The following is a 12,891-nucleotide window of genomic DNA, read 5'->3' on the forward strand; positions in this document are numbered from 1 at the left end:
TCTTACAAATTTGTTTACCTTCTTCCATGGTGCTTTAATGAACAATATAAGCTGCCACACTGTCAAATAGCAGTCGCATATGAAGGCCTTTTGGCACCTGGGGCCCATTAATTTTTGGCACCCTCCCCAAGAGTGTCAAATTATTTTCATTAATAGTCATGATATGAAATGAATTATAATAGTGGCCAGAGAAGAAGTGTAGACAGTGAACATTTTCTTTTACTGAACTGGTATATAATAGGTTTCACATATGTAGTAAACGTTAGGGATCATAACCCAAAAGAGGGAAGGAATGCCTATGAAGATAACATGCAGTGGGCTTGTGATATACCATACATACAAAAACAGTTTTGTGGTAACATTGAAGAAAGGCAAAACATACGTACATTTATGAAGAATACATTTGGTTTTCTGAAATGCTTGCAATAAGCTATTTATTCCCAGCAGTAATCCCAGTGTAATCCACTTTTTGTTACATAAGGCAGTTGTGTTTTCCTTTTCTGGCTTTTTGTCTATAACGTTTGATCAGTGGCGTCACTAGGGTTCGTGTCAAGCAGTGCTGATGCCAACACATCACCCCCCATGTAGTGGGTGGGGCAATACCCCAGGTGGTGGGTGTGGTGATGTACCATCACTCTGCCCCCACTGGTTTTTTGGCTGTACCATTTGATAGAATAAAGATAGAACACATTCTGCATGAAATTATGCATTGATTGATATATAACATGCTGGTATTATTCCTCCAAACTGTGATTTTAGTGATTTTGATCACTAGTGGTGTCACCCCCCCCCCAGGGTATCAACTTACTAACACCTTATTGCAGCAGTTTTCAAACTTTTAGTACTGAAACCCACTTTTTAGAATGACAATCTGTCCAAGATTCACCAGAAGTGATGTCATGGTGGAAGTGAAATCATCAGGCAAATTAAAATGCTGGTCCAGCCCTGGCCCACCAAGTGAATTTCCTCTGTAGCCTACCTGCAATAACAGCCCACTCCAAAATCAGTAAGGTTTTCAGCCCTGCCCAGTTCAATTTAAGAACTTCTGTTTAAACCAGATCACTGTCAGGATCCACCTGGCTTTGCAAGTCTCAAAAAGGTTCACCTTATCAGCTGAAGCCTCTGTTTTGGTTCTTTTTTTGGGGGGAGGCTGCCTTCTAGATCACTTGTTTAGCTGCAGGTGCATAGGATCAGGACCATTTTGGTAGCCTTGCACTCTCCTTCACTTGATCTTCCACACCAGCCAACGCATGTTTGCTTACTCATGAGTAAACACCACTGTGAGGCTTAGTTTTGGTTTCCATAGGGCTCAATAGATTCGTCTGCTTGAAGGGAGGGACTTCCTTCTCAGGTGTTTTGGGAGGCTGCATAAATTGGATCAGGACCATTCTGGTGTGGTTGGATTCCTCTTGGCCTGCCCTTTCCAATGGTCTAAGGCAGGGGTGCTCAAACTTTCAACTTTAGGGATGCTGGACCTTTAACAAGTGTATAGAAGAGAGAATTGCAGCAGGTGCAACTTGTCATCCCACAGATGACAAGCTGCACCTGCTGAAATTCTCTCTTCTATACACTTGTTAAAGGTCCAGCATCCCTAAAGTTGAAAGTTTGAGCACCCCTGGTCTAAGGCATGAGTAAACAAGTGATATGGCTCACATTCACTTTCCATAGGGATTCATGCATTTTTGTTCTCCAGTTTTTTGGCCATAACTTTAGATAGAAAGGAGATATTTCACTCTGGTTCTTTGCATTGCATTCCGCTTGAAATTCCGCATCCAACAGTATATAATATGATGGGGGTACTCCTAACCACCGTGATTTTAGCACAGCGCTCCCTGTGCGCATCACCCCCTGTGCAGCCCATCACCCAGTGCAGCCCGCACCCCCGTCACCCCCTGTGCAGTGTCACCCAGTGCAGCCCACACCCCTTGCACCCCCCTAGCGACGCCACTGCATTTGATAGAATAGAGATATTTAAAAGTTGTTTGTTTCATTGCATTCTGCATGAAATTACACATCAAATGATATATAACGTTATGGTATTATTTGAAAATACTGAGATTTTAAAAATTGGGAGGCAGTCTTTGTCACCCCCCTGCAGCTAAGCACCTTGGGCCCACAGCTCCTCCAAACCCCCCATTTGTATACCACTGCCCAGTAGAGAATTAAGGGCACAATTCTAACTAACTTTCCAGCACTGGGATAAGGGAAATGCAACTCCAAGATAAGGGAACAAACATTTCCTTGAGGAGGCCTCTGTGACTGCCACCCAACTGCAGGATGAGCACATGCCCCACTGGCACAGCTATGTCAGTGCTGGAAAGCTGGTTAAGATTTTGGCTGAATGCATTTGTGAATAGGAGTGTTGTACCCCTGCATATAAACTTACGTCCAATTTCTACATTACCTTTACAGGAGACTTACTCCAACTTGACTTTAAATGTGTTGAAGTTCCACACTGTGTGAGTTTCCCACATCACATAAGATCTTCCATGAAATCCTGATGTATTTCTTCAGCTGACATGGAAAGGACTGACATGGTCCAAGAGGACCCCATGATGTGGAACTTTTAAACATCATTAGATTGACAGAAGAGCTGACAACAGGAGAGTAGCAAGACTGCAAACATGAGATGTAGACTGAAGGATATGCTATTCTTTACACTAATGTTTTTAGGATATTGATGAAGATGCCTGTTTTGTAGATTGTACCAAAACTGCACACTCTAATACCGAATAATTAAATCCTTGAGGGCATGAGAAAAGTAACACTGCAGCACTAGAATTATATTGTCAAGTCCAAGGCTGAACAATCTGAGAAAAGTCTGAAAATAAACTAATTGGGCAACTAGTATGGTTGGGCCTGCATCTGAATCAATATCATATTGTCATATTAAATACCAAGGATGGCAAATCTGAAAAGGCTTGACAGAACAGAAGGCTTTAGGCTACAATAAAATGTACCTCAATGAGCCAACAACAATGGCTGTTACAGGAAAACAGCTCTGAGTGTTTCCCCCCTCCCCTTACAAATGCAGGTTTTCTGTTAATGCTGAGGAGCTAACTACATGTTACCTGTAAGTAAATATAACTGAAATCAGAGCCCAATGCTATCAGGAAGTTGTGCTGCTGGAACTAGTGTTCTGGTCCTTTTATGTCGGTGTGAAAGCTGAGCTGACATCACATACTTCAGGTGCCCCAAATGGGTGGCGGTGTGGTTAACAAAGCAGCAGCTCCTGAAGCCTCTGCCAGGGCCAGAAAGTTGGTGGCAGAAGCTTGTGTGGGCAGGCTGGGGCGACAGGAGGCAGGGAAGGGTTGGGGAGGGGGCAGATCTTTGCAGCACCAGCATGCACCAGATCTTATCCTTTCTTCTCCAGGCTGCCCCAACCCTTTTCTCTCCTCAAACATGTACCAGCAAAAAGGCAGGCACAGTCCATGGAGACCCATAGTTGACTGGGCAGCCTACTGGGGGATAAATTAAAAATATTACCTCCTGCTGGCTTTCTGATCACTCCTTGTCCACCACTGGATGCAGCGCACGTTCCATTAGCACAATTGCATTGACATCAGTGATGGGTGAGGGGTCAAGATTGAACAGTAAGACACAGTTTTAGAAATATACACCACAAGGACTTTAAATGAAAGTTCTGTCATGTAAAAATGGCATGTAAGAGGGACACAATCAGGCTTAAAACCATGGCAGGGGCAAACTAATACAGCCTCCCTCCCCCTGCCATAGTTCCACCCCATTTTACAGGCCAACCACTTGCAATTTAACCCTAAACCAAACCCCTCAGTCTGGCCTAGCTGCACAATTGAGGGTCCAATCCTATGCATACCTACTCAGAAGTAAACCCCAGTGAGTTTAATGGGAACTTTGTACCCTCCCAGGTAAGTATGAATAGGATTGCAGCTTGAATATAACATCTGACTAGGGCCTTAGTAGAATAAGATTGGTGAAATTAAAACCTGTTTTGCAAAGCCAATCAGGAAAAGAAGTAACAAAATCCTCCTCAGCCCTGGAAACATGGCCAGCTGATCCCATGCAGTCAGCCATTAGGAAGGTTAATGCTGACATAGAAAGAGGAAGTTAATTATAAATGTGTCTACAAGCCTACACAGAAATGTATAGGTGTCCCTCTTACTTCCTTGAGCAATACCATAGGCTGGGAGGAAATTTCCACAGGATCCTCTCCAACACAGGGAAAGAATGTTATTCCCCTGGTGAGGGGCAGTGCATTGGAGTGTATGAACAACTCCTAATTGCTTTTTTAAAGTTAGTTTGAAATTAATACTTTTATCATAAGTTCTTCTGCTATAAAAGGTATTCCAAAAAAGCCTCTACTTTAAAATCCATCCAACCCCCTAAACCCGCATGACACGAACAATAGCTGCAGCCATGATTACTATCATTATTTCTCTAAACTCTATCATAATCTAGCATAATGCTTAGCTAACACACTGGTCAAAAGGTTACCCATAAAGAAATGTAAGAAGCTTTGGGTATTAATTATTCATCAGTCCAAACCAAAAGGAAGTTGCAATGACTGTTAAGAACCTGTACACTTCAGTGCAGCCATATTTCACGTTCTATTAACAATTGCTCCATATTTTCTCCCTTGGTCTCTCTCTCTCTCTCTCTCTCTCTCTCTGACTGTGTGTGTATTTGAAAACCAATTGAAAATTACAGTAATGTCAATACTGTCAGATGTGCACAGCCCACATGCAATACTTTGCCCATCAAAGGTATGATTTTGAATAAATTATTAATAAGTGCACTTGACTATTCTATTGCTTCTTTCATCTGAGGCTTGTAAAGTGCCTTTTCATCAAGCATCTCACACTCCTGGAGTACCTTAAACATCAGGTTACCCACCTCCCAACTTTCCTAGTAGGTAGCATAAACATAGCAATTTTTTTTTTTGCCCAATTTGCTGCACAATCATATGTATGTCTACTCAGAAGTCCCATTGTGCTCAATGGGCCTTATTCCTAGGAAACTGCATATAGGATTGCAGTCTAAGAGTTGGAAAAGGAAAGGGTACATAGAAATGCTTGAAGCAAAGGTTGGTAGAATGGGCTGTGGGGCACAGACCAGAGTGAATGTAAATCTCTAATCCACCCTAGTTCTCCTGAATTTTGGCAGATGAGTCCTCTGAAATTTGTGCTGCTTCATGAGTACAGAGGAGGAATACCGGAATTCTGTTCATTGCTCCTTCATGGCATAAAGTGAATACACTGAAGCAACATAACATTTCAGGGCATGCATGCCCCAACAGCATAGTTTGGGGATCAAAGTATAATAACAACTAGGTATTTATATGCCGCCTTTCTGGTCATCGGATTACTCCTCTGACTTTATTCAAGGCGGTTTACATAGGCAGGCATTTCTAAATCCCTCAAGGGGATTTTTACAAACATAGAGGTTCTCTCTTTCAAGAACCAACAACATTTCAGAATGGATCTTCCTGGTTTGGCCTCACTTCTGGCCTCCAGGTCTCCCAGGCAGGCTGACAAGCAGCTCCATCTCTCGCATGGAGGGCCGCCAAGACGCTTCTTGCTCACACCAAGAGCAGGTGGAATCACTCAGCTCGGCTTGTCAGCTGCTTCAAGGTCTCACCATTCTGTTGTTCAGGGAGCTGCCAGCATCCTCGAACTGATGACCTTCTGATGTTATCTTCAGGCTAAGGGAGGCTCTACCCTCTAGACCAGACCTCCTGCCACTTAAAGCACTTAAGTATGGTTAAGTGACTTGCCCAGAAATGAATAGGATGCTCTCAGGCTTAACTATTGGTAAGAGGCTGTAGCTCAGTAATAGGTCAGATCAGGGATGGGATCAGGGATGGGAACTTGAGTCAGGTAACTCAAGTTTTGAGTCACGAAAATCAGTGTTTTTCGCTGACTCATGTACACTTGAATCATGTGCGTGGAAGACTCAGGAAAACACTTGAATCAAGGGCCCCTGACTTGGCACTCGATCCCCTCGTATGCAAACACAGGTCTGTCTCTGTCTGGGTGTGCTTGCTTACTGTTTTTGCAGCATGAAAAGCCTTGTGGGGCCATCATTCAGACCAGGTGAGCAGCAGGGAAGTTCCAGCCAGGAGGCAGAGAAGGGTTGTTTGCTTTTGAATTGGAGCAGGAGAGGGGAGGGAAGAACAGGCTCTCTTGACCAACTCTGAAGGAACCAATGATCAGTGAATGAAGGATGGAAGGTCTGATATGTTTCTTTGGATGAGGGAGGGCAGGAGGAGGAGCCCAAGGGGGTTCTCACCTTGGAATTGGCTGGAGAAGCCTAGGGAAAAAGGGGGCGAGGAAGGGGGGGATTCGTAGAGATCACACTTTCCATTCGCATGGCTGCCATGAGTTCAGTTGTTACTTGGGGGGAGGACGCCCCATTGAATGACTGGCTACAGTGGGACTACTTCTAAGTGAGGCTGCAAAGGACTGGGTTGTTCTGGTAAGCCTTGCATGCTGCGTGTGACCTTCCTCTCTCTTGCAGCTTCTGTCCATGCCCTCTTGCAGTTCGTCCCACCCACTCCCGCCTTCTTTACAAATGGGATGGGGACAGCACAGGAGTGTTTAAAGAGAACTGCAGCACACACACACACACACCCTGGCAGCAGCTCCATTTTTTTTTCACACCTGATGTGTATCAAAAACACTCGTGACTTGAATCTTTTTGAGTCTTGAAAAAGCTTCAGAAGACCTGGAAAATGCCCCTGTTGTGACTTGTTTTCGACTTGAGTTGTGGGGGGGGGTGGAAACTCGTGACTCAACTTGAGTCAAGCAGTGCTGGATTTGCTCATCCCTGCTTTGAAAGGCTGCTAGCGCGCCTCCCTGGCATGCTAGCAGGTATTGCCAGGCTTTTCCCCCTCAGCCGGCAACAGGGAGTTGCTGCCACCTGATTGGCTGGCTAGCCTAAAGGGGGGTGGGATGAGAGAGCTGGATTTGAGACCAGAACTATACGGGCTTCATTCGTTTGGAATTGGGGCAGCAGCAGCAGCAGCAGCAGCTCGCATTGGTTTTTTGCCCCAGGACATCAAGCGCATCGGCAGATGGCGCTCTGGTGCGTTTAAATACTACGTTCGTTAATGCTAGGCCTGTTAGTATGGGCCGTGACTCCCTGGGTGAACCTGGGGGGTAGTTATTCTGCAGTTGCATTTACCCCAAGGTGCTGCGGCATGTTGGCGTGATGTGTAGGTGCCGTCTTTGGTCAATAAGGACCCTTGTTGATCAGGCTCTGGCCTGGATCATGTCTGCCCCCAGTCCTGTTTCGGATGGGGTGATGTGTTTGTGATGAGCAGGTTTCTGGCCATGCAGGTGTTTGCCCAGGTCCATTTGGGTGGGGCGATGTGTATTCCTCACAAGGTTGCGGGAATTTGTTATACCTTTTTAACTGTGAGCTGTTCTAAGGGGGTGTTAAGTGAGCTCGCCTCACGATGTGCTTTTCTTTCAACAGGTTCGCAAGGGAGGTGCCCAGCCTGGGTCCTGATCTGCGGACATTCCATAGTTTTTTGGGCCCAGAAGCACGCCATGTCATCCAGTTTCAGCTCTCAGCTGGAGCTGGGTGATGTTGCACGCATTGATCAATGCCTCTTGGGGTATGTGTTGGGGTCAGTTTTTTCCCAGCCTTCCTGGAGTTTATTGCACTCAACCCCCTGCCCCAGATAATCATTGTCCACTTAGGCGAGAATAACTTGGGCCAGAGGACGTCTATGTCCTTAAGGCTCCAGGCCCACAGGGATTTTACAATGCTCATTAGTCAGTTCCCTGGGATTACTATCCTGTGGTCTGATATGTTGCCTAGGAGGGTTTGGAGGTGGGCGCGCAGCATTAGAAGAATAGACGTTGCCCACAAAAGAGTCAATGCTTACCTGGGCAGGGTCATCACGGAGCTCGGGGAGCGGCTATCCATCATCCAGGAATTTGTTTTGGGCAGCCTGCTCTTTACCATGGCGATGGAGTGCATCTTTCCCCTATGGGTTATGGCCTCTTTTTAACAGACTTGCAACAGGGCTTGAGAACCCTTTTGGGTGCAGGGAAGGCCAAGCGCTAGGCTGACCTCCCCTTGTGGTGGTAGAAGTGCGGGTGGGTAGGCAGAAGACCTTCTCGGTGTCCAATCTAATCTAAGGGGGTGAACCAGAACCACTCCCATGATGCCTGACCAGCTCGAGGAGGCAGGCTGGCTAGCCCCTTGTCCGAACTTGGGGGCCTTGCAAGTGTGACCTGAAGGCATAGCAGTTCGGCTGACTTACCCTCTTCGGGCAACGTTGAAAGGCAGGCTTAATAACAATTGAGTTACACCTGAAGTCGGGTGGATGCCCTATGAGATTGGGGGATGAAGACGGCTAGGACCGTTTCCCCCATGTAGAACCCCACACTTGTGGTGGGTTTTGTTTGCCCCTTTTGCTGCCCTGTTGCAATGTTTTGTATTCAATAAAGTCGCCCATTTTAATTCCATACCTGTTGTCGGTTGTATTAATTTGGGGAGTGTGTGGTAATACAGAATGACCCAGTTCAATCCCTTCCTTTCCAGGTACAGCTGTTTGAAAAGTTGAAGAGTTGCTGCAGTCAGTATAGACAGTATTGATCCAAAGGCAACAATGGTCTGATTCAGTATAAAGCAACTTCATATCTACTATGAGAATATTTTTTTAAGCCCACTAGCTTCGAAAATTCTAATTTTTTGTCTCTTTCCTGGTTCTGGAAGATATTAAAAAGGCAACAGATCGCTGACTGCATATGGATGTAAAGCTCTTTGAAAAACCAGGTCATTCCTTGCTATTTATATGTTATTTTGAAGTCGGACATTAGTCATCACTTTATAAAAATACTATTCAAGCTCTGTTTACTTCTAGCCTTTTTGTTTAAGCCACATTACCTTCCTGCATTGCACATTGATTTATAATACACCCATCAGCCTAGCAGATTAGTGCAAATTAAATTTCACACTAACCTGCCTAAAACTGTGAGAGCTCCATTAGGCTTTAGGTGGCTCAGATAATTACAATAAAATATTTCCCTCTTAATTACAGAAATGTATGAATATAGTGGTGTCATTTTGAGAAAAGTATTAGGGCACTTAATAAATATAGCACAGCAGGCATAAGTAAAGAGAAAATACTGTTCTATACCATTTGCAGAAGATGAAAAGAGCATGGGGATATTTCCCAGATATTATTCAGTACCAGCAATAGTACTATCTTCCAGGGAAAATAGACCGTCCTAAAAAATATAACTATCATTGTCTTTTGTCCTTTTTTAAACTTCTGCAGTGAATTATTTTTCCTTCTTAAGCCTTTACATCTATTTTACAGCTAGCACATAGACTGCAATCCATAAACTGCTTACTATCCATGATACTTTTTGAGTAGTTGCATATAGTTAAATGGAATGTCACAATGACTGCTCCAAAGAACTGGTTTGTTACAGTCGTAGATGTTCCATTTTTTATCACCACAGTCTCCCCCCCCCCCGCCGCCCATGTTCTATGGGCTCCTGAACACCACATCTTCATTTTACTTACCAGCTCAAAAGATTGGGGGGGGGGGTGGAATACACACCCTTCAAATACTACTCAGAGATCATCTATATAGCATGTATCATCATCAAGTGTCGTGCAAAATCAGCTACTATTTGGATATGCATATCAAGCACAAAAGCTGAATTTTCAAGGTATGCAATGATGCACAAAGCAGAACAATACTGAAGGGCGGCGTTAATTATGCACAGCTTCCACAAATGGAGTACTGGGAGGAAATGTTAAAACATATATAACAGTTTTAATATATTTGAACACCCCAAAACTAATGTTCCACATAGTTACTGGGGTATAGGATTCTAGCATGATCACAATAGTATTTCATAGGAGATAGATAAGAAAAGTCCACTCTGCTGTTTTGAATTCTTTTCCAATATCTTACAATGACCACACCATGCATGCATTTCTGCAGTGATGAAGGTAATCGTTTGGTGGTTGCAGTCATTTACAGTGCAATCCTAACTTGCGCTGGAATAGGCAGGCCAGCCAGCGTGCACTATATCCAGTGCGAGTTTTGGGCTGCAAGCAATTCAACCCAGGGCACAGGGAAACACCCCCCATTACCCTGGAGAGAGCCACTGCAGCCCCAGTGGGTCTACTCACCACCTAAAGAGGTGACACAGATCTGAGCAGAACCAAGCAGCCTGGGGCCACTCCGCACTACCTGGGAATAGGGTCAGGATCTGGCATAACTGCTGTATCCCGGCCCCACCCCCCACAGGCCCCCCACTACCCACCCTCCCCCCAGAAATGCCTCCTCCCAGCCTCCTTTCCACCCTCTCCACACACTCCCAGACTGCAGCGCCAGCTGAGCTCGGCTGGTGCAGACTTAACAGGTTTTGGCACAACAGAGTCTGGATGCAGACTCTGCAGGCCAGCACATGTGCTTGCACAAGCCCAGCTGACTCTTAAGGAGGCACAAATGTGCTTTACGGCACATTTGCGACCCTCCCAAGCCGGCACAAGGGAATTGCACCAGCCGAGGGCCCGGTTCAGACTGCACTCTTAAGTTGCCACTATTATCTCTCTTGTTGGATTTTATTTGCTGTATGATGTACTTTTTTAAAAGGTTTATTTCCATAAATACGAGAAAGAAAAATATCTATATTATATTGTGCATATGATAGGAATGTTTCTTATACTGGTTGATTAAGCTGGTGTGATGGTTCTGAATTTTCAGGTATTCAAAAAAGAAATGGATCTTCTGTGAGGAAAAGGACTGTTGTCAGTTTGCCTGTGTGGTGATCAGAGTTAGGGCACTGGTACTGTCCTTATTTTCCCTGAACTGCATGTATAACAGGCCCAAAACTGGAAGAGTCGGCTGCTAACATGATGACAAAGCCAGGCAAAGAGAGAGCAAAGTCAAAAGTCTCCATTCCAGTTATGTGGATAATTCTTCCAAAACCTGAATTGTAGCATATAAAGTTGAGAAGGATCAGCTCAGAATTCAATGAACTACAGGCAAGCAAAGAGTTAAAGCATAATGAGAGTTTATTAAAAATACAAATGAGAGCTTATGATACAAGAAAGAAATGCTTTTAAAAAGCAGCTTGGAGAATGGCTTGAATGTTTGCAGTGCCTGGATGTAGAAAAAATGTAAGTAGGCGATTACAAGCGAAATTAAAAGCAAAAATAATTCCCCAACACATCTAAATCTCTCTGTTTCCTACTGTACTTACTCCAAGCTCAGTTTGAAGAGTCTACCACACCTCTCTGCTTGCCAAGAGCTGGGTGAGGGCTTGGCCACACAGAGGTGGTGTGTCTGAGGGTGCTAAACTGGAACCTTCATTGGGTTTGACCTTTAGCCTGTGGTTCTCAAACTGTGGGTGGGGTCATGACCCAATTTCTGGTTAGTCATGAAACTGACAAGGCAGATTAGGCTATGTGCATCAAATTGCATCATCTCAGGCTAATAGTAGGAGCAGACCAAGATATAATGGTTCCAGCACTCTAGAGACTTCCTGACACACTGCTCTGTACCACATCATTCCAGAACTATCAAAATGGCCCCATTCTCCCAGCACTAGTGTGACTCTGCTATTGCAGAAGAATGTATGAAAGCACTTTGGAACAGCTATATAGGCACATGGGAAAGCAATATCTGACTATGCTTCACTTGTCCTGTGATAGCATAGGAAGCTGCTTAGTTGTGAGGAGCTGGTGAATGTCAGAGAGTAATTTTTACTGAGAATTTCTCAGAGATTCTTTTTAGTAATAAATAATGGAAGTTTTCTGTGTAAAGGTTCTACTGCAGACAGCCATGCAAGCAGGAGCTGATTCATGAACAACATCAATATCAATAGTATTTTTTTCTGCTAAAGGCCAGACCACTCATCAAAATGAGATTTGAAATGACACTTCCTTCTTGGCTCATATATAATCTCCCCACTTTAGATTAAAATCAAAACGTGAATCGTATCTGAAAGATAACTGGCACCTAAGGGCCCAATCCTATCCAAATCTCCAGAGCTGATGCAGCCCCATGGTAGGGGAACAAACATTCCTCCATGCCCTCACTAGGTGATGGCCTGCAGCATTGATGAGCTAAGCTTCCATAAAGTCTACAAAAATGGCCCCATATGGATACAGGTATCCTCTGGTATCCACAGCTCTTGTATCCACAGATTTGGTTATCGGTAATTTCCCAGTGCCCCCAGGCAACCCCTGACCATTACCTTTGTTTATTTTCATAACACTCACACAAAGCAATTATGTCTCTTGCTTTAGTTTGACCAAACTAAAGCGTTCAGTTTATAGACAGACAAGCAGGCAGGCAGCTTGCAGGCTAGATCAATCATTAACAGAAAGCAGAAAGTTAGTATCCGTTCTTAGTCTCCACTCTAGCCTGCAGGCGGCCTGCCCTCTTAGTACCATTGTGACAACACAAACTGGACAGGGAGATATACATACATGGACTGGAGTGCAGAGTGAAGACACAATCACCATTTCTTCTTTCACAGAAAATCAACAGAATCCATGTCCGTGTGGGCATTCACCCGGAATCTTCAAGCTTTGGTGCATTAGCACCAAATCAGATGTTTGGGATTGCACCTTCAGCCTCTGCATGTGCAGATTGCAATGCCAGCAGGAACTCAATGACCCTCTACTTAATGGGAGGGAGGGAAGTGAATAAATCTGTGACTGGAGAAGTAAGGCAGTAAATGAGGTTTTGCAATTTTCCAAGAAACCACATCTCTCTTCTTTAACATTTTCTATCTTATGGGGCAGAGTAAATTGGTCCTAGCCAGTATTCCTGTAAGCTGTGTAGTGACACAGTTGCGGAACTCTGAGCCAAGTGCGATGCAGCACGGATATTGGCAACCTGAATGTTCAGCAATGACAGACAGAAACCTT

This window comes from Tiliqua scincoides, chromosome 6 (assembly GCF_035046505.1).
Source record: "Tiliqua scincoides isolate rTilSci1 chromosome 6, rTilSci1.hap2, whole genome shotgun sequence".
Taxonomy (NCBI): Eukaryota; Metazoa; Chordata; class Lepidosauria; order Squamata; family Scincidae; genus Tiliqua; species Tiliqua scincoides.